The sequence below is a fragment of the Anas acuta genome, chromosome 2 (assembly GCF_963932015.1).
Source record: "Anas acuta chromosome 2, bAnaAcu1.1, whole genome shotgun sequence".
NCBI classification, from domain to species: Eukaryota; Metazoa; Chordata; class Aves; order Anseriformes; family Anatidae; genus Anas; species Anas acuta.
The window spans coordinates 65957249-65980464 of NC_088980.1; the positions used below are offsets into that span (position 1 = coordinate 65957249).

Here is a 23216-nt window from a genome sequence, read left to right on the forward strand (position 1 = left end):
AGAACTTGGTACCCTCCATCAGACAAGTCTACACATAGAACTATGTAACTTTATATCCATCCAAAAAAAATCAAAATAAAAAATCTACTATTATAAAAAAGCAGGAAACCAATATTCCAATATGGGACACAAAATTAATTTCACCATCATGCCATCAGATAATAAGAGAACACTTACTGTTTCCTTTTTTTCTTAATCACAAGCTGAATTCATCACAGTTGCACTTGAATAAAGGTATGCCCTTTATATTGTAGGCAGTACTATTTACATTTAATTTTTAAGTAAAAAAATAAAAATAAAAAGCCACAGTCCAGACCTCTTTTTTTTTTTTTTAATTGAAAAATTAAGTATTTTGAAAATGCAGCAAAAATGTTACTGTTTCAAAGGGCTAACAAGTAAGGAAGCCTCACAAATTCTTGGACAAAATTCTCCTGTTAACAAAACCACTTATTGCTCAAGTTCATGTGCAAAGAACAATAGCTATGGAATTCCTTTAGAAAGAATACATCCAGGATGCAGGAGCAAGGAGAAGAGATGTTACTACTACACAGAACAACCCAGATTACATCATATTCATGTGGGATATGTTTGCCTTTTAAAAGAAACTTTAAGCTGAGCAACAGCACAATAAGGTTATTTTCAGGAGTCATCAAGTAAAAAAAGAAAATATACACTACAGCCCACTAACATACCAGAAGCATGACATAGAAGTCTGTGCCTTCTGCCCATCCACTCTTAGCTTGACAGAAGAGATCCTGAAAAGTCTACACACAGTGTGCCTGTCCCAACAACTACATGCAGACTTTTGCTCAGATACACATCTGTGGTGCTGCTACAAATTTTAATCCATAAGGAGCTGCTTCAGATATCAGAACTTTGGCAAATACTGGTGTAATGGCTAGAAAACCCTCCATACTTACCTTGTCATGCTTCTGAAATCACAGCTGTACATGGTAGACAGCTAATATACGCAAAGATTGGTATATATTTCTAGTTAAGGTTTAATTTCTGCATCAGATGGGAATTTATTTTGGCTTATATGCTGTATTTTGACACAAATTCCTCAGCAACTGAAACAATTTTAGACTTCTACCTCTTCCAATATCTTATATCACATGTTCAATATCCATATCCAATATATCCTCATATCCAATATACATTCCAGTAACCTCTGTTACTTGAACAACCAAGGCATACCCTTTTCTTCACACTGCAGAACCAACCATAAATACTTGCTATGCAGCATTTATTATTAAGCATGAAGCCAACCTTATTAAGCATGAAGCCAACCAGGCTCCTAAAGTAGAAATCTCCACATTCGTAATCTTTGGCTTTAACTTGAAATGATCGGACTATACAAAAATCCATACTGAACACCAAAGCATCACACTACAAGTCAGTTTCATACATTATGCACAAGAAAACAAAACCCAAATTTTGAAGCAATAACTCCAACAACCCAATCCAATTCCTTTAGATCTGTTATTTTTTCTAGAATATAACAAATATTTCTTTGAACAGTCTGTCTTAATTCAGTTTCTAGCAAACTATTATTATGTTCTCTCCAATCTGACAATGGTACATTCTCCATTTTAAGAACTCACATTTAAAATAAAGCACTGGTACTGGACCAGAGAAATTTCAGGGAGCACAAGTATTGTATTGGCAGTATTCACAACAGCCATAAACCCATATTTGAGGAAGTAAGATCAACTTATATTGAAAAGAAAACTATGATGAAAATAGGAATGACAACAGTCTGATAAGCATTCTGAATTTCTGGAAAACAGACTTATAAGTCATGATTAGAAACAATCTTTTAATTAAAGCTACATTAAAGGACCTTTGACCTTTAAACTTCAGCAAATGCAACATGGCCAAAGCAATACTGCATGTTTTGAATATGTTCAAGTTAATGCTTAAAAACCTAGTTATATCTTAACCATGGGGATCCTTTTTTTTTTCCACTGTCCACAAAAATTCTGGCAAACAAAATCAGACGGTAAATTAAAAATTAATGACAGAAATAACTCCAACCTGAGACCTATAGGTGTACCTCTGAAATAATAAAAAGAAATGCATGAAAGTATGCACTGCGGGAAGGGGGTGGGAGGGTGTTAAAGCTCATTGGAAAGCTAAGCGTTTAACTCTTTCCCATTTCTATTTCCTTTGTGCCCTGCCTGATCTCCAAAGAACAGTAATTTTACCTCAACCTTTTCTGAAAGTCTCCCACTATTGAAACTATAAATTAATTTATATAGACTAAAATGTAAACTAGCACAACGATTACAGATGCATAAGTTTTCAATAAAACCATACCTAGATCAGTCTAAACTCTCTGCTTCAACAGGCTGCACAGATTCTTTTGCTACCAAAAGAGTAGATGCATAAGAAGAAAACAAAACACTTGAGACACTCTACGATATATGGAGTAAATCTGTGTCAAGAAGATGGTTGATATTAAGAAAGAAGGGGGAGATGTGGGAGTGTGGCCATGGGGGTCGGCAAGCCCCATGGTTGGTGATAACATCATGCTCTTAACGATGAGGCCACCAGGAACGTAAAAGAGTTTAGAGGGAACAAAGAAGGGTGATTCAGGAGACTCCATGCAGTCTGGGGTTGCTTGTTCTCCAGCCGTTAAGGCATGGAAGTTTCTGTGTGTTTGCTGTTGTTGTTATATTCAAAATTGTTTGACCAATGAAAAGTTGTTTTGAAAAGAACAACTGTTCTCCACTGTTGTGGAGAGAAGGGTGTAAGAGGGGAGCCTGCCCTCAAGATTAAAAAAAAAAAAAAAAGGCAACGCGATGTGATGAAGTTATGTCATCAATAAAGAAGCAGAAAGAAGGAATGAAAAGGAACAGGCTAGCAGAATGGAGACCAGGATGGGAACAGGTACATTGATTGCCTCACGAAGATTGTTTCGGCAAAACTCATAAAACTGCTCAGAGAAGTTCATAGAGAAAGTTGCTGGAAATGGGCGCACTGGAGCTGGGAAGAAGCTCGAGCTGAGAGAAGCGGACCTGTGCACACAACTGCCCCTTGCTGGTAAGCAGTTGCGCATTATGGGGAATCATACGTCCTTAGGAACAAAGACTGTCCTGGTAACCTTACAGCTTATTCTCCTTCTTAACAATCGGACAGCTTATGATCCTGGTACATGGGACCAAATTGAGGTCAAGGTGTGGGACTCTGCTACTAAAAACGACAAGGTTGCAGTGGGATTACTCAGCACCTGGCAAGCAATCTCTGAGGCTTTAAAGAGTCATGTGCAACCACAGTCAGAAACGTGTGGCTTGCCAGACAGTGAGGGAGCTGCGGGTTCATCCACCGATCCTTCTGCTACACCATTGGCCCTCCTGCCGCTACTGCCATCACAGGCCTTTGCTTTTATGCCCCCTGCTGACCTGGATATGCCTTTTGACCCAGGCCCTATTGGCAGTGAAAAGGAGATGGATGTGTTTCCCTTCCATCCGGGAAGAAGAGGATACATAAGGCCCAAAGACCGAGTTGCTTGACAACTTAAAGCGAGACATATTGTTCCCACGAGTAGCCCTGGAATTCTCCAGTGTTTGTAATCAAGAGAAGGAATGGAAAATGAAGACTGCTTTATGACATGAGAGAAATTATTGAAGTCATGGAAGATATGGGAGCACTTCAATCAGGATTACCAACTCCAAATATGCTCCCCCACACATGGACATTGATAGTATTGTTTGTTACCTTTTCTGATTGTACATATATATAGGCGTTCTTAAGTTTAGTATGTAAAAGCAATGTTCTGTATATAAAGTTTGATGTTTGTGTGTGCATGTTGGTAGAGCACAGACTCCCCGCACAACCAGCAGTGTTTACTTGTCTTTTATAAATATTACTAAATTCAGATTGAGACTTCATTTATAACACACTATGCTTGAAAAGAGCAACATTAAAAATCAGATCATGAAGATCTATGATCCATTTTTGTCCTCTAGAAAGCTTTACTTTCAAAAGTAGAAGTCTCCTCCAAGTTTGCACCATTTCAGATCTACTGGAGCTGGAAACTTAAATCAGAATGTTTCTAACATAGCACTAAGTGGCTAGAGAGTACACACCAGCAAAAAGCAAAATCTACATTTTAGTGGCTGCATAGGATATTTGTGTTGCAATCTTCTTCACATCCCTGTTCGAGCACCATTTGTGGTGTAACGACCACACAGACACCAGGATTCTTTTAGGATCATTAACTGATACTTCTTTATTGATGATATAACTTCAACTCACTCTTATTGAGGACAGGCTCCCTTCTTATGCCATTTGCTCTACAGCAGTACTTTTCCAGTAACTACTCATTGTGTGGGAATAAAAATATGTATTTTTTTGCAGAGTTACATCGTTTATAGGTAAATAATCTGGTATTGAGATATGTTTGCAGTGATAAGAAAGTTTAGCAGGCGACCTTGTAAAAATGCAGACAACCTGACTCCTTAGAACAATTAAGTGAAAATCACAGCGTCAAGTCAGATAAGTAAAGAAACGTTACCACTTCAAACAGTAAAAGAGTCAAAAGAAAATTGAAATTTAACAGGCCAGCAACTGAAGGCCATGTATTGTCTGTGAAGCACCAGATAGGTTGTGAACCTGGATTACCCAGTCAATGGGGAAACGAGAGGGTCCCAGTCATCGAGAACTAAAGTATATAAACACTACTGTGTGACTAGTAGGTGTGCTCATGCCTGCGGAACGCCTGCCACTCAATCGGAAATAAAATTGCTACTTCACTGAGATCCTTGCCTGAGCCTAAGTTATTGGCTACAGAGTGTTTCTCAAATAACTTTGCCGGCCAACCACAAACGACCAGCAACTTCCACGTTTTAACGACTGGAGAACAAGCAACCCGAAACAGCAAGGTGTCTCCTGAATCACCCTTCTTTGTTCCTTCTAAGCACTTTACATTCCTCCTGGCCTCATCGTTAAGAGTCCGATGTTATCACCAACCGTGGGGCTTGTCGACACCCACGGACACACTCCCACAGATATTAAAAGACAGTTACCTCCATAAGCAAGAGGACTAAAAAGATGGAGAATCAATATTATAAGATATATCATACAATTTTGCTATTTTATCTTTCACCACTTAAACCTTCCAAGAGATTTTCAGGTATAAATCGTTCTTGTTCTTAGCAATTCTGTTAAGGAGCCATAATCAGTACAAATAAATTAACAATACATCAATTGTACAGCTTACAAACCATAAACAAAAAATGTGCCACTCTGTTACTTGAAATCAGAAACTAACTGCATGCCTACATTTTTAAATGCCTCATGAACAAAATCCTTGCATAAGAAATGCTTTTCAACTCCTTATTTGAAATCATTAGTTTCTTCAATAAAAAAAAAAAAAGCTGAATCACACTATACACTTGAAAGAGCTCACATTTTCTGGACTGTTATAAATGAAGTCTCAATCTGAATTTAGTAATGTTTATACTTACAGAACATAGAAAAGTTATAAAAGGTAAATAAACTGCACTGGGGGTGTGGGGAGTCCACACTCCACCAACACGCACACACAAACATCAAACATTCTAAATATACAGAACATTGCTTTACATACTAAACTTGAGTACGCCTATACATACGTACAATCAGGAAAAGTAACAAACAATCCTTTAAGTTCCATGACTTAACAGACTCCATTTTCCATTCCTTTTGAATAATATGCCTTGCTTTAAGTTGTCAAGCAACTCGGTCTTCAGGCCTTAGGTATCCTGTTCTTCCCGGATCAAAGAAAAGCATACCCATCTCCTTTTCAAGGCCAATGAGGCCTGGATCAAAAGGCACGTCCAGGTCACCAGGGGGTGTAACAGCAAAGGCAGTAGTGGTGGGGGGGCCGATGGCGTAGCAGTCGGGTCAGTAAAGGAGCCCACAGCTCCCTCACTGTCTGGCAAACCACACGTTTCTGACTGTGGTCCCACAGGGCTCTTTAAGGCCTGAGATTGCTTGCCAGGTGCCGAGCAATCCCACTGCAACCTTGTCATTTTTAGTTGCAGAGTCCCACACCTTGACCTCAATTTGGTCCCATGTACCAGGATCATAAGCTGTCCGATTGTTAAGAAGGAGAATAAGCTGTAAGGTTACCAGGACAGTCTTTGTTCCTAAGGACGTATGATTCCCCATAATGCACAGCTGCTTACCAGCAAGGGGCAGTTGTGTGCACAGGTCCGCTTCTCTCAGCTCGAGCTTCTTCCCAGCTCCAGTGCGCCCATTTCCAGCAACTTTCTCTATGAACTTCTCTGAGCAGTTTTATGAGTTTGGCTGAACCTATCTTCATAAGGTAATCAATGTACCTGTTCCCATCCTGGTCTCCGTTCTGCTAGCCTGTTTCTTTCCCCCCTCCCCCCCCCCCGCTTCTTTATTGATGACATAACTTCATCACATCGCGTTGCCTTTTTTTTTTTTTTTTTAATCTTGAGGGCAGGCTCCCCTCTTATACCCTTCTCTCCACAGCAATCCTTTTCAAAAACAACTTCTCATTGGTCAAACAACTTTGCCTGGCAACAGCAAACACATTCTCCTGCCTTACCATCTGGAGAACAAGAAACCCCAGACTGCAAGGTTGTAGCCCTTGGTAAACCTTCTTGAGCCGCAGTACTAGTCCCTTCTCCAGTCTTGCCCTCTCCCTGATGCTTCTTAGGAAATGGTCCAGGCTTACACACCCGATGGTTCTCCTATTTGCATTCAACTTTTCCATGAGTTAGTGGGGGCTTGATTCAATGCAGATAAGCAATCCTCTAGGTAAGTTTTCCCACTTATTATTTTAAATTTTCAGGACCAAGGTAATTCAAGATGTCACGGGTATTTCTACCAGAGGTGGCACTCCCCCTGTGGGGCTTTGGGGTCCCCAAAACCTTCCATTAGGGCCTTTATATGAGTTTCCAATGATTGCTAATATTCTGATCAATACAAGTTTTAATATACATACAACTAGCATCCAAAGGATAGCTATGCCCCAATATACTTCAAGTTTTTTTAAGAACTGCTTTGAGTCCTCTTCTTCCCTCCAATGGGATAGAATATTGCCTAATCCTTATTTGCTGTTGCGGATCCATTACTTCTACTACCAAGGGTTCCATATTTAATTTTCCTGAATCTCCCTCTTGATAACCATACCTGAGGGTCTATTTCTCCCTCATCTTCTTGGGTTAGGGTATACAGCTGAATTTTTAATTCTCCCCTCTGGCTCTTGATTTCCAACCCTGATCTTATTATTAAGTCCCTTCCTAATTGATTGTGCGCAGCCTCATGCACCAGCAATAGGTCATTAAGACAGTTTCTTTTCTGATTCTATTTCTATATTTTTCCAATATAGGAACCTTAAAGGGCTCCCCTTTTACTCCTACTACCATGGTATTCCTCCTTCCTTCCTTCACCTCTTTTGGTACTTTTCTAATAGTTGATTTCTCTGCCCTAGTATCTACGAAAAAATACACTTTTTCCCTCTGTGGACCTATTAATAATTTTATCAAGGGTTCATTTGATGTTCAGGTCATCAAATGATATAGCCCCTGACACCCCTATTCTTCCTTAAACATTTCTTCATCCTGTTTCTTTTTTCTACAATTCCTCTGAAGATGACCCTTTTTGCCAGAATAGTAACAGATAGGGATTCCATCTTGTTGTCCTTTCCATTAATCCTTTGGTTCTCTTTCACCCTGTTTTTTTCCTGATCTTTTCCTGCTTTCCCGTCCACTTGGTTTTTGACTTTCCTTTATTGCTGCCACAAAAATCTTTGCTTTTGCCTTCTGTTTTTCCCCCATTTCTCCTCACATAGACCATTGGCGCTTCCCTCAATAATTCTAATCCTTTGATTCATGTGAATCATCAATTTTCTCCAATTTCTTTTGGATGTCTTCCAAGGATTTTGCTACAAACTGGGTTCTCAACTGTGCCCCTCCTGCAGGGGAATCAGGATCCATCCCTGAGTACATCTGAATCTGAAGGATTTTCTCAGTCTTTCTTACCATTCCGTTGGAGATTTGTCTCTACACTGATACTCGTTAAAAGCTTTATTTATATTTTGTCCCCTTGGAACTGATTCCTTTATCCCTTGTATCATTATGGTCCTAAGATCTCCCATATTTTCCTCCCCTGAGCAGCCTGATGATTCCAGTTAGGGTTGGTATTTGTCCATTTCACATCCCCCAGAGGACCTCCCTGATTTTGTTTTTCCCACAGTCTCATTCCTGCTTGCCTGATCATTCCTCTTTCTTCCGTAGTGAAGAGGATCCCTAATATGGACTGCATTTCTTCCAAGGTATACATGTGACAGAATAACAGAATTGTCTAGGTTGGAAGAGACCTCAAGATCATTGAGTCCAACCTCTGACCTAACACTAAAAAGTCCTCCACTAAACCATATCACTAAGCTCTACATCTAAACGTCTTTTAAAGACTTCCAGGGATGGTGACTCCACTACTTCCCTGGGCAGCCCATTCCAATGCCTAACTACCCTCTTGCCCAACTTTAGCCTGTTCTCCCTTGTCCTATCACCAGGCACATGGGAGAATAGACCAATCCCCACCTCACTACAGCCTCCCTTAATGTACCTATAGAGAGCGATAAGGTCACCCCTGAGCCTCCTCTTCTCCAGGCTGAACAAGCCCAGCTCCCTCAGCCACTCCTCATAAGACTTGTTCTCCAGGCCCCTCACCAGCTTGGTCACCCTTCTCAGGACTTGCTCGAGCACCTCCACGTCCTTCTTGTAGTGAGGGGCCCAAAACTGAACACAGCACTTGAGGTACGGCCTCACCAGAGCTGAGTACAGGGGGACGATCACTTCCCTAGTCCTGCTGGCCACACAGCTTCTTATACAAGCCAGGATGCTGTTGGCCTTCTTGGCCACCTGAGCACACTGCTGGCTCATATTCAGCCGACTATCAACCAGTACTCCCAGGTTCTTCTCTGCCTGGCAGCTTTCCAACCATTCCTCTCCCAGCCTGTAGCTCTGCTTGGGGTTATTGTGCCCCAGGTGCAGGACCCAGCACTTGGCCTTGTTGAACTTCATTCAGTTGGCCTCAGCCCATCGGTCCAGCCTATCCAGATCCTCCTGCAGAGCCTTCCTACCCTTGAGCAGATCGACACACGCACCTAACTTGGTGTCATCCAATCCTCCAGCTGGATTTGACTCCATTCACCACAACTCTTTGGGCCCAGCTATCCAGCCAGTTTTTAACCCAACAAAGCGTACACCAGTCCAAGCCACGAGCAGATAGTTTCTCGAGGAGAATGCTGTGGGAAACGGTGTCAAAAGCCTTACCAAAGTCAAGGTAGACCACATCCACAGCCTTTCCCTCATCCACTAAGCATGTCACCTTGTCATGGAAGGAGATCAGGTTCGTCAAGCAGGACCTGCCTTTCATAAACCCATGCTGACTGGGCCTGATCACCTGCTTGCCCTGCAAGTGCCACGTGATGACACTCAAGATAATCTCCTCCATGAGCTTCCCTAGCACTGAGGTCAAACTGACAGGCCTATAGTTCCCCGGGTCTACCCTCTGGCCCTTCTTGTAGATGGGTGTCATGTTTGCTAGTCGCCAGTCGACTGGGACCTCCCCCGATAGCCAGGACTGTTGATAAATGATGGTAAGATGGAAATAATGGAAAAGTGTTCTGACCTAAGAACTGGTCTAATCTTTCGGCAATTCCTAAACGGTCATCTAAAAGGCTTCCCATTTCCTTCTTAAAATTTCTTACATCTGACGTGTTCAAAGGAACTGCTATAAACCCTATTCCCCTCTGACTCCCCTCAAGGGGTACCTCCCTCAAAGTGTAAAGACCTCCTAAATCATCAGTCCAACCTCGTGTTTCACTTTCCTCCCTCTCTGTGGCTTTTATTTCTAGTCCTTTGCGCAGGAGGAGAGGGAGAGTGAACAGGGGCCATGGCAATCAACTTTCAACAGGTGGTGGTTCTGGTTGCCATGAATAGGGAGGGGGTATATTATCCAGAGGCTCCCATTCTTCCATTCCCCTGTCAGTTCTCATATTTAAAGCCAATACTTGCGTTGGGGGAAATGAGTTTGAGGCTCCTATCCGTAGAGCCGCATAATCATTTTCTTCTTGGTTAAAAGGCTCCTTAGAGTTAACATAGAGGTTCAATGCCTGACATACCCAATCCACAAAGGATCCAAAAACTGGACAAAAAACATGTGGCCTTAAAGGTTCCTTTGGCCATTTTGTCATACAAAATTGAGCCGTTTTCTCTTCATTTTTTTCCTTTCCTCAATTCCTAATCATCCCAATATTTTAACATTACCCCTAATGGGCTTTCTGGTGGAATGTCCAGGCTCTTTGAGCCTCTCAGGTCTGAGAATCTACTTTTCTCCTGACCCATCCTGGAACCTTCAAATAAATTCTGAATCCCTGGAACCCTCAAAGAGGTTCCGAATCCCTGGCTGTGCCTGTGGTCTGGAGGTATCTTGCAAGTGGTTAACCCACCCACGAATTCCTAGACCAATCGTTTCGGTCCTTCACCAGCCGAGTCCCTCGCAGGAGATCGGAACCATGGTTAGAAGACCTCCGCACTTGCTTCAGAACTAAGTTCCGTCTCAGTCATACCCTTACACACAGTCACACAACCGAATCCCACCCCAACTGAACAGTATACTCACAAATCCTCTTCGTTCGGGTCTTCATGGGCAGAATTACAGGTCACGGAGGGAGAGCTCTTGGTTCTTTACTTGCCTCTTACATTCAAAATCTTGTTGGACTCTAGCACCGCTATCGGCAAGTGCCACTAGGTGGGGCACATCCCTTTACCAGTCACAGATCCAAATTCCAAGAAGATCACGTCGGGGTCACCAATTTGTTATAAATGAAGATACAATTCAATCTGAATTTATTAATATTTATAAAAGGTGAGTAAACAGTGCTGGGTGTATGGGGAGTCTATGCTCTACCAATATGCACACTCAACAGTCGAACTTTCCAAATATAAATAGAACATTGCTTTTACGTATTCATAAGAAACCCGAGTACGCCTATACATACGTATAACCTATCCCCGCTTCGTATTAGAATTCTCTGTGGTGGTAGTTCGGGGTCCTGGGGATGAAGGCTCACGGTTCCCCTCCCCCCATCACCACTAGCAACTTTTTGTTACTGGATCTTGTCCAGACTGCAGGGGTAGCTTCGACTGCCTCCCTCTTCTTCTGCACATGCTCTGCCCTCCACAAGGTTCCTGAAAGCAACAAAATGTGATTGCTTTTCCCACGTTTTGTTAACCCTTGAAACCACACTAATAATATGATTATCATATAACATTAAACAACAAATTTTAACAGTTCCAACCAGGAAACCCCCCAGCAACTTCCATGCCTTACCATCTGGAGAACAAGCAACCCAAGACTACATGGAGTCTCCTGAATCACCCGTCTTTGTTCCCTCTAAAGTCTCTTACATTCCTGATAGCCTCATCATTAAAGAGTCTGATGTTATCACCAACCATGGGGCTTGCCGACCCCCATGGCCACACTCCCACATCTCCCCCTTCTTTGTTAATATCGACCATTTTATTGACATTAATTATTACTCCATTGGCCCTCCTGCCGCTACTGCCATCACAAGCCTTTGCTGTTATGCCCCCTGGTGATCTGAATGTGCCTTTTGACCCAGGCCCTATTGGCCTTGAAAAGGAGATGGACATGTTTCCCTTCGATACAGGAAGAATAGGATACATAAGGCCCAAAGGCCGAGTTGCTTGACAACTTAAAGCAAGACATATTGTTCCCACGAGTAGCCCTGGAATTCTCTGGTGTTTGTAATTAAGAAAAGGAATGGAAAATGGAGACTGTGAAGTCATGGAAGATATGGGAACACTTCAATCGGGATTACCAACTCCAACTATGCTCCCCCAGACATGGACATTGATAGTAATAGACTTAAAAGGATTGTTCTGATTGTACATATGTATAGGCATACATATGTATGGGTGTACTCGGGTTTAGTATGTAAAAGCAATGTCCTGTATATTTGGAAAGTTTGATGTTCGTGTGTGCCTGTTGGTGGAGTGTAGACTCCCCGCACACCCAGCACTATTTACTTACCTTTTATAAATATTACTAAATTCAGATTAGGTTGAGACTTCGTTTATAACACACTAGAAAAACTTCTCTCATATCATCAAGCTTTTTGCCGGTAAGAGACTACAATACATAGTCATCTGCAGAGAGACAACTGGGAGAACTCTAGAAAAACCCAGTTATTGATCTGAAGTCTTCCAAAAATCATGGGACCAATAGTTGTCTTTGTGAATTCCAGTCATCTGATTCTGTATAGCTGTATGAATACCAAGTATGTATACATAAACCCAGTGCCTCTGTACTGATCAACCGTCAATTCTACTGAAAGATTTACGTAAATTTACACTCTCTCACTAATCTACATCGTCTCCAGGATGCAACATATTGCAGGAATACAAGTATAGCTTTGATGTAGATTTCAGGAAACAGCTCTTAGCAGGGATTCATCTCCAAGTACCAATGAGGCAGTCTGAAAGAATTAGTAAAACCCAGAGTATTTTTGACAACAATTTCAGTAGCTTATGCAACTCTATGGAATAACTATACATACTACCTACCTGGACTTCAGAATTCACAATGGCATCTTCCCTGTTCTGTTCCTGAGAAGTGGTTGATCTGCTCAGTAAATGCAGACAGCTTAGTATTTATAACAGAGTTAGTATCACTGCCATGTCATAGGTAGTGAAACTATAGGAGAGGGATGAAGAAAAATGCCTGTTCTACTGGCAGAGTTATGAACATAATGAGGACCCTGGGTCCCATACTCCATACTGATTGTTAGGCCACATAAAGCAGGGACATGATTGTATAGAATGCTCTGAAAAATTAATGTTCATTGACTCTGTGGAGGAAATACACAGTCACACTAGCTGGAAACATGTTTACCCAGTTTACGATCTCCATACCAAGAAATGCTTTTCAAAAAAAAAAAAAAAATCAACAGGAAACTATCAGAAGTGTGAGTGCATAGCTATGCCATATACCTATCTGCTTATCCAGCTGGACTCTAGCTTGCTAAGAACATTCTTACCTGATGTAAGTTGAATTATTTTCATTTGCAGCAAGTATTACAAAAACAAATTTAATGGAAGTCTTGTTGCAGCATGAACTGATACAGAAATGAGTAAGACTGTATTGTCTAAGACAACACAGAAGACTTGTAAACTACAGTAGATACTTATTACAGTCCCAAGAACAATCCAGTTAAAGTGACACTTCAAAACTTTTTGTTATTTAGAATATTTACCAACCAAAAATTGGTTTAGATGATTTCAAAAGTCCTGCAAACTAAGGAAAACTTTCAATTTATTTGGCCAAGAAAAATAGATTCTACATTCAACCATAGCATTTCTTATGTATTTGATTACATTAAACATTTGAGTAAATACTCAAGAAAACAGTGGCCTGAAGTCTGATGATTTTATTGAGAACAAGACAATAGAGTAGGGAAAAGGATAGAGATGGTGGATCCCTTGCAATGCAGTTCACACAGCCACAAAGTTGAAATAAGTATGGAATTACATACAAACACAAAGAACTGTACGTTCATAACATTAACAATTTTACTTAAGTTTCAACCTGAAAGTAAGCTTCCTATTTCTGCCCCATTCTCTTACAAATGAGTCTCAGCTTCTCCACACCCACATTCTAAGCTCCTGGGCCTAGCAAAGCTGTTAGCCTTCCCTAAGATACTTCTTAGATGGTCCTAAACCTGAAAGGCCATTGTTTTTTTTTAGCAAACAGACATATTACAAAGAATTCTGCCTACAAGCACATAACCTAGGAGCTGTTAATTGTTACCTCTTTTTACCTTCCATAGTTCTGCTAATCCTTCCTGCACACCAAGAATTGGTAAACATGATTATTTCAGGCATACTTTTCATCAGAATCTGTTTGTGCAACCCTGGTGAAAGTTACAGTGCACCATAAGTAGGTACCATCTACAATTTAAAACCTTCCATCCAAACCAAGCAAAAAAGAAAGCCATTTTTCAGAGCATTAGATTTGCTTATGTGTGAATTGGATTCACAAACATTTATCAAACACTGCAAAGCATCTGATTTTTGCATCTGTTCTATTTTAGTATTTGATCTATCTCCCCTATATTTTAAAAGTGTTATGGAATTGCAGGTAAAGGGCATTCTCATTTATTTCTTGTCTGGAATTATTTATGCCAAATAAATCCAGCAAACATAAAGTACCACAGCTGGAATCTTTTTCCCACATCTTTGCATGAACATTCAAGCCGCAAGAAAGGATGAACAACTGGAGAAATGCAGCTCCTCTTAATGAAATGTAATGTTTTTCACAATGCTCTTAAGGCTTAAACTTCCTTCACAGCTATAGCTATCAGTAGCAATCAGAATTAAGACATTCTTCTTCTGAGTTCTGCTCTGGGTATATGTTCTTCACATGTGATAATGAGACAGACATTTTCTCTATCATAAAAAAGAAAAACAAACAGCAAACACTACAGACCAAGTATAACTAACATAACCCTATCAACATTTTTACCTATCTTTACTTAATTAAATCCTTTCACAGGCTTCATGAGGAACTGCATGGCTAATCCATGACTTCTCTATAATAAAATACGTGTATCTAGCACTATGGACAATGGTAAAGCTGGCTACATCATCCAACTCCATTAGTCTGAAAACAGCAGCTCTTCAGCTGGAAACACAAAGAGTAACCAAAAGTTGGTTATTCAAGTTGTCCAGTCTTTTTCCGTAGTGAATCAACATGTCAGACACCAATGAAGCTATACATTCCATGAAATAAACAACTTTAGAAAACATATTATCAAGCAAAGAGATTATTTTCACTGCTGACCTGTTACTATTCTATTTCTAAAAACAATCACTACTCACTTCCATAGTTACTGCTACAATACCATGTAGAGACAAAACAATGTTTTGCTCTTAGTAAACTACATTTCTCCATTCCAAAGAATCACTTCACAATATATCACCTCTTTATTTATAAAGTATGTATATGCATATATATATACCCTTATCAGCAACAGTTCTATTAGAACTTTTCTTTTTAATGAACACGTTTCACCTGATAACACTTACTACTACATAAAAATTCGTTCTCTACCTAAGTAACTCTAACTAGTTCTACGACCTCTTGTAGCACCACCACATACTTTGCACAAATTTCAACTACAGCAGCATCAGTGCAGGCATCCACCAGATATTTATGCACTGGTGAGACCTATTACACCTTTTTTTTTCCCCCCTATTATGTGACTCTATTCTATTTGAGAATCCTGCTTACATTCATTCTGAGTCCTGCTGGACTGCCACTGGTATCAAAGAAATAATAAGGACACAAATGTATACAAATATTCAGCAATTCCATGTGCACGCAAGGATACAAGATGGTCTCTAGAACACCCTTCAAACAACAGAGTAAATATGACACTTTTCAAAAGGGATACAGATACTCAGGCTGACTAAAGCATAACAAAAGAGCCTCAACTGTTTAGATAAAATAGTTTTTCATGACATATCAAGAAAAGAGTAGGGAATCACATATCCAAAAAGACTGGAAGACAATACCTGCTTCTGCAATAGCTATACAACTTTCAGATAACATTCTGGGCCTATTATCACTGTAGGATTAAGTAGGTGCAAGTTGGCTGATTTGAAATATTAATTTGTAGGTCTAGCTTAATGTACTATCCACAGATTTCTTTAAATACTTATTCTGGTTTTGGCTGGGATGGGATTAATTTTCTTCCTAGTTGAAGGTATGGTGCTGTGCTTTGCATTTGGGATGAGAATAATGTTGATAACACACTAATGTTTTAGTTGTTGCACAGAAGTGCATGCACTGAGTCAAGGACTTTACAGCTTCTTGAACCTCCCTACCAGCAAGGAGGCTGGGGATACACAAGAAGCTGCGATGGAATACATGTACAACCAGAACAGCTGACACAAACTGGCTCCATACATCACATGAAATAATAAACAGGATGGTTGGCAGGGGGACGCTGATCGGAGCCTAGATGGGCATCAGACAGAGGGTGCTAAGAAACTGCATTGTGCATCACTTGTTTTGTGTATTCCTTTACCGTCATTATTATAATTATTTTCTTTTCCTTCTCTGTCCTATTAAACTGCCTTTATCTCATCCCACAAGTTTTACCCTTTCCCCCCCATCCTTTTCTCCTTGGAGAGTTAACCTTACTGACGATGAAGGGGGAATATAAGGGTGGACACTTTCCCCTGCTCCTTTACCTTCCCTTTCTCCTTCACCATCCTCTTCCCCTCCAAGCTAGCCACAAGAGCACTTGAGAATTTTGAATATCCTTTTGCTATGTCTCCCGAATGTGTTTTTGGTTTTGTTTACAGTTAAACAACTATTTAAGAATACCACCAGAAGTCTGTCCTAAGGCAGGATAGCTACAAGTGGCAGGGAGTGTTTAGGAGGATATGGGCAAGTACCTAGGACAATGGGCACCTTCAGAGTTTTGGGACTTCATCCCTGAACAAATGCAGAATCTTGAAAAACTAGTACAATATTTGGAAAAAATCTTCTGTAACCCTGGCAATCCCAGAGTCACAAATCACTGCAATGTGCTGGGGCTTGGCCCATGCCTAACAAGCTACACTCAACACTACTCCAACCCCCATGATGGGCCCTGCAGCTGGACCACTGAACCAACTTGTGCAGGTATCAGTCACCCCTATAATGAGAGAATAAGCAATGAATAGGAAAATCAGCTTATTTGGTAAGGAAAGAAACTCTGCTAAGAAGGGGAAGGAGGAAGAAGAGGACGAGGCAGGCTACTCCAAAGCAGGGCCATCACAGGAACAGGAGGATGAAGAGGCAGAACTTGTAAATGCAGTAGTAACCACCCAATCCCTATCCCTGGGTGAGCTGCAAGATACATGAAAAGATTTGAGCTGCCATCCAGGTAAGCACACTGTCAACTAGCAGCTCCAATGCTGGGATAACAAGACCAACAGTATGGAATAAGAGGGCAGGCAAGCTAAGCAGCTAGGATCCCTCTCTAGGGAAGGGGTTATTGACAAAGTGATTGGAAAAGGGGCACAAGCCCTCATCCTCTGGAAGTGACTCCTGTCAGGCATGAAGGAAAGGTATCCCTTCTCAAAGAAGATTTTATATGTCACCCAGACCAGTGGATGACCATAGAGAGAGATATCCAGTTCCTAAAGGAATTAGCACTGGAGGTGATTCATGATGACCTAGACAATGACCAGATATCCAAAAATCCAGATGAAGTCAAATGCACGTGACACCCATGTGGCAGACAACTATATATGTATGGAGTGCACCAAACATCATCATATGCCAACTCATTGGCAGTAATGACCTGGACAGACAGAGAGGAACACATGATGGATTGTTTGGCCAACTCCAAAACAAAGAAAGTATAGAATACCTTGATCCTGGAGGCACGAGTCCATGATTTGCAAGGAAAAACAATCACAAAAGGTTTTTTTTTTGTAGGAAAATTGTTGCTCCAGTTTCCAGTGGGCAGTATTCCAGACTAATGAATACTATGACCAGGACTAGAGGGGCCCTGCCTCCAGCCTGGTGGAGGAAAGGGACAATCAGATTTATTGGACTGTGTGGATTCAGTGGCCTAGTACACATCAGACCTATAGGGCTATAAGGCTCTAGTGGACACCGGTGCAGTGTACCCTAATGCCATCTGTATAGCCCCTGGAGTGACAGGGGGATCCCAACAGCTATTTGTATTGGAGGCTGAAGTGAGTCTAACTGGGAATGAATGGAAGAGAACCCATTATGATTGGCCCAAAGGCTCCATGCATCCTTGGCATAGACTATCTCAGGAGAGGATATTTCAAGGACGTAAAAGGGTGGGCATAGCTGCCTTGGAGAAAGAGAAAATTAAACAGGGGTCTACCTTGCCTGGTCTCTCAGAGGACCCTTCTGTTGTGGGGTTGCTGGTATGGTGCTGCACTTTGCATTTAGGATGAGAATAATGCTAATAACGCACTAATGTTTTAGTTGTTGCACAGAAGCGCATACATTAAGTCAAGGATTTTTCAGCTTCACAGAATCACACAGAATTTCTAGGTTGGAAGAGACCTCAAGATCATCGAGTCCAACCTCTGACCTAACACTAACAGTCCCCACTAAACCATATCCCTAAGCTCTACATCTAAACGTCTTTTGAAGACTTCCAGGGATGGTGACTCCACCACCTCCCTGGGCAGCCCGTTCCAGTACCTAACAACCCTTTCAGTAAAGAAATTCTTCCTAACATCTAACCTAAAACTCCCCTGGCGTAACTTTAGCCCATTCCCCCTCGTCCTGTCACCAGGCACATGGGAGAACAGGCCAACCCCCACCTCGCTACAGCCTCCTTTAATGTACTTATACAGAGCAATAAGGTCACCCCTGAGCCTCCTCTTCTCTAGGCTGAACAAGCCCAGCTCCTTCAGCCGCTCCTCATAGGACTTGCTCTCCAGGCCCCTCACCAGCTTCGTCGCCCTTCTTTGGACCCGCTCAAGCACCTCGATGTCCTTCTTGTAGCGAGGGGCCCAAAACTGAACACAGTACTCGAGGTGCGGCCTCACCAGAGCCGAGTACAGGGGGACGATCACCTCCCTAGCCCTGCTGGTCACAGTGTTTCTGATACAAGCCAGGATGCCGTTGGCCTTCTTGGCCACCAGAGCACACTGCTGGCTCATATTCAGCCGACGCACACTGCTGGCTCATATTCAGCCTTCTCATACCTCCCATCCAGCAAGGAGACTGGGGATGTGCAAGAAGATGGGAGAGGGCAGAACCAGGACAGCTGACACAAACTGGTCAAAGGGATATCCCATACCATATGATGTCATGTGGAACAATAAATTGGGGTGGTTTGCTGGGGTGAGAGTACAGCGTGGTGCTGCACAGGGTCTGGCTGGGCATCATCAGTCAGCAGGTTATAAGCGATTGCATTGTGCATCACTTGTTTTGTATATTCCTTTACCTTTATTATTTCCCTTCCTTTTCTGTCCCATTAAACTATCTTTATTTCAACCTCCAAGTACTCCCCTCCTCCCACCCCCAATTGTCTCCCCCATCTCACTGGGAAGGGGGAAGTGAGCAAAGGTAACTGTGGTGCTTAGCTGCCTGCCAGGTTAAACCACAACATTAAGCATCATCCCAAGGAGATCATTGCAATCATTAGTAAGACAGGGAGCTTTGTGTAACATTAAGTAAAAATATCAAGAGAACCAAGCTGACGCTATTGAGAAGGATAACATTTGATCAGAGAAAAATTAAGCTAAGAGACTTTACAGGGCTTGAAAGCATTCTAAGACTTAAAAGTCAAAAAAACATCACCTATGATCAAGAAGGGGAGATGTTATAAGAGCTACGAAACCCACAAAGACATTTTAAATTGAGAGATTTAATGAGTTCCATCAATGTAATTTGTCAGGTGATTGAAATCACTTGAGTGAAATGTCCAACTTCTTAAGGTTATTTAAACCAGCTGTACTGCAGATTAAAAAAATAATCTTTTTGTTGCAACTTAATGCTATGAAGTTTTGATCTGTGTACTCTCAGTTGCTAGCATTAATCCAGAAAAAGTAAAATTCCTATTACGTACTCAAGAAAACCATGAGGCAGGAGACAAAGGAGAATAGAAGAGTGAACCTTAAGACAACTGGCAAAGGGAAAAACGTAGGCTTCTCCACTTCCACTTTAGAGCCCTGACATAGATAAGATACACACTTAGCAGAAGCAAACTGAATTGCTCACCCAGAACAAATAACAACTAACAAAAAAGAAAGATTCCCCATCTGTTGATGTAATTTATCACTGCAACCCAAGAAAAATGACCAGCACAAAAATCAGACTGTGTTACTCCATCCAGAACCTGAGAAAAAGTCAGAAAAGCTGTCCTGAAACCTAATCAGTCTACACATACTTGACCTGTACTGTGTGTACAAGCCCTGTGTATTTAAATTGGGGTATTTTACCAGTACCATTCTCTCAAAGTACAGCCACTTTCACTACTATGTCAAAGCATTCCAGGATTCAGACTACACAGCAGCGGGAAATTCTTTCAGCACTTCTGCGTATGGACAAGTTATTTCTGTTGGAAGTGTATTTGTTACTCCACAGTTTTTGTAGGTTTGGGTGTGCCTTTAGTGATGAGTCGCTTTTTTTTTCAAATTGTTTTTACAGATCCTTTCCCCACACATTCCTCCTCTCCCCAGAACTGAAATAATGTGCTGTATTAAATGCTTTTGTACCTCCCTGGGTCACGGTCATATACCTGTAAAAAGTCACTCTTTGGCACTGAAATAAATATTCAGTTTTTAAAACAAAAGGGACTCTGGATCTTAAATTTAAGGAAGAATAAAAACATAAGTTGCCAGAAGATAAAATGTTTTATTTTGGGTCAGTGTAGATCTTGTAGATCTTTTTTTGTTTCAATGCTTCAGTATTTAGTCCAGTTAGTTAAAAAAAAAATAAAAACAATCCCCTCCAAAATCAAAGCATTAGTCACAGGTCTCTCCAAGAGTGCCCTGGGAAAACAAGATAACATTTAAACATTATATGGTTTATTCTCTAAAGCACTCCTAGATACAACATCAAATGCAACTCATTGTCTCTACATATTCTAAGAATACCTTTTTTTAAAAAACACAAACTGACAGTGCTGCTTGCCTGCCTCTCTCCTTCCTGAGAGCCTTTCTTTCCCCCCCAGTCAATCTCAAGGTACATGTAAAAACAATTTCTGACATACAGCTGATTACAGAAAGTAAATGGCATTAATACTTGTGATTAAAAAATAAGACATTATTTTTCACCACAGAAAAACCACAGCTTAAATGAGGCAAGCAGAAACATTTACCTGCTGGATGTATATTTTTTAATATTTTTATTTTAAATTTATTATAAATACTATGTGTATTTATTATTAAGTTTCCATTTATTTTATAAAACCTTTTCTTACATTTACGAGGGTCAAGTGCAAACACTGCAGGAGATTCTCACATGAACTTTATCTGTAATTTTATCTTTGCTTGGCATGCCGTCTAAGCACTGAACTGTACTATGACTTAATAACAGATGCATGCTTCAGCAGTTATAAATAATGGACTTTTTAAAAGTATATGACTGTGACACAGGAGAGGTACAAAAGCATTCAATACATCACTAAAGGATTTTAATAATGTCTGTTTCTATTCTGAAAATAAATACATGGTATATATTCAATATATTTGGTAAACAGTCATGCTAATTTAAGCCCGAGACTTTGAAAGCGTATCTTTCAAGTTTTCCCCCAGGTTTTCACAGCTCTAGCAGAAAAACTCCCCAAATGTTAATGCTTGTTCAGCATGCTAACAGTTGTCAGTTTTCTAAAGGATTCTATTTAATAATACCAGTTGAGAAAATAGTGTGAAGACAAAAAAAATCAGTCAAAATAGACACATATGGTCTCATATCATGTGTTTCATTTCGGGCCAGGCCCTTTCTTTTCTTTCTAAACAGACATAAGCAGTTATACAAGCCTTTGTAAAAATCAGCAAGAATTTCACCCCCTGCCCACCACATACACACCTGTCTATGTAGACCCTGCAAAACATTAACAGGTAAGATGCTTATCAGCAGCATCTACTGCTGCTGTCAATATATATAAAGCTGTCAATGTTTCAGACACACATTTTCCACTTGTGTATTCGACATCTTGCAGAAGATACCCAATTTCACTAATGAAGAATTCAACCAGAATACCAGAGCTTTTACCCAGAATCTAAGACATACTAGTAACCAGTGATGACTTGGTGTTTTTGTTTTTACTGGTTTTCAAACTAGTTAGCCAGGATCGGGGAGAACCAATTAATTCACAATATTTTGTTTCATCCAGTTTTTCACCCCAGAGTACTGCTCTCAGCTTTATACCTGCAGGTGTTATACTGCAATCCGTAAATACTCTCTGATACCAGATTCTAGTTTTCATGGAGGACGTCATATAGGGGCGGTTCTAATTGGCAAAGCCCCTTGGGCATTTCAGGGGAGAAAAAAAAAAAAAAAAAGAAAAGCTTCTCCACCCATCCATCTTCACAAAAGGGGACTGACTGCTTGCTCTGCACAAGAACGCAATAAGGTAGCTCTGCAGGGGCTAAGGTTTTATTGTCGTCTCCAAATTATAACCAAAAACAGAATATCGGCTCCAAAGCACAGGTAGACATTAATTTATTTAGTCTGCACGCAAGGTGGATTTTTCTTTGGGAGAAACCTTCACCTAGACCTGGGCTAGCCAGTCACGCACAACCCACCCACTAATCTGTTACTGCAATGTCCTCAGGAGCAGGAAAGCAACCCCTTTCTCCCCCGCACAGGTTGCGATCGCGCGTCTCTTCGCAGCGGGAGGAACCCACTGCGGCCAGATACTGGGGGCCGCATCCCGACCGGCGGGCCAGGGGAACGAAAGCAGCTTTGCACAGAGCCCCTCTCCCCTCCATATGGGTCGCGTGGGAAAAATAAATGAATTGATAAATAAAATGAACGAAATAGAAGAGGGGGAGCGGCTACTGCAGAAAGAAGCAACCGCCGCCTTGCCCGCGGCCCCCCGAGGCTGTTACATAACGACAGCACGGAGCACAGGGCTGCGCACCCCTGCCTTATTGGGAGAGACTCTGATCCCACCACGGCACCACCGATAAGAGACAGCGCTGGGCAGCTACGCCAGCGTTCCCGCCTCCTCCCCTTGGGTCCTCATTAACCGAATGCAAATTAATTAGCCAGCAAGCTGAACAGGGGGTGGGGGGCAAGAAACATCCCTGCTCAAAAGAAGAAGGGGGGGGAGAAAGGGCTCAGGAACCGGACTGTTTCACCCGCAAGAAGCACGTACTTACCACCGGCTCTCCGAGGCAGCAGCAAGTCCTGCCAGCCTAACCTAACTCTCTCCCTGGCTCAGGCGCTACTGGGAGCCAGTCTCAAGCCGGCGCGGCGGCTCAGCCAAACGCCCGCCCTCGCTGTCCAGGCATTGGCGAGCGCTCGGCACCGCCTGCCCGACCCCCTCTGCCGCCCTCTTCCATAGGCCAGGCAGGCTGTCTAGCTGGCAGTCGCTCGCGCCTTCCCCGAAGCGTGAGGTAATGAATCAGCCTAGGGGCAGCCTCTGCCTTTGCTGCCTTAAATGGCTGGTT

The 23216-nt window shown here is 41.7% G+C and overlaps 1 protein-coding gene across 3 annotated transcripts in view; it reads right to left on the reverse strand.

The window, feature by feature from the left end:
- TPPP (tubulin polymerization promoting protein) overlaps positions 1-23216 on the reverse strand; it is an 89429-nt gene extending 66213 nt beyond the window's left edge. The window contains exons 1-2 of one of the 3 annotated variants that reach the window (XM_068670655.1): positions 22926-23203; positions 12615-12672 (exon numbers count right to left, since the gene is read on the reverse strand). The gene's annotated coding sequence lies outside the window, so the exon portion shown is untranslated. Of the gene's footprint in view, positions 1-12614; positions 12673-22925 lie in introns of all 3 variants that reach the window. The other 2 variants (XR_011092575.1, XM_068670654.1) reach the window with 2 other exon arrangements.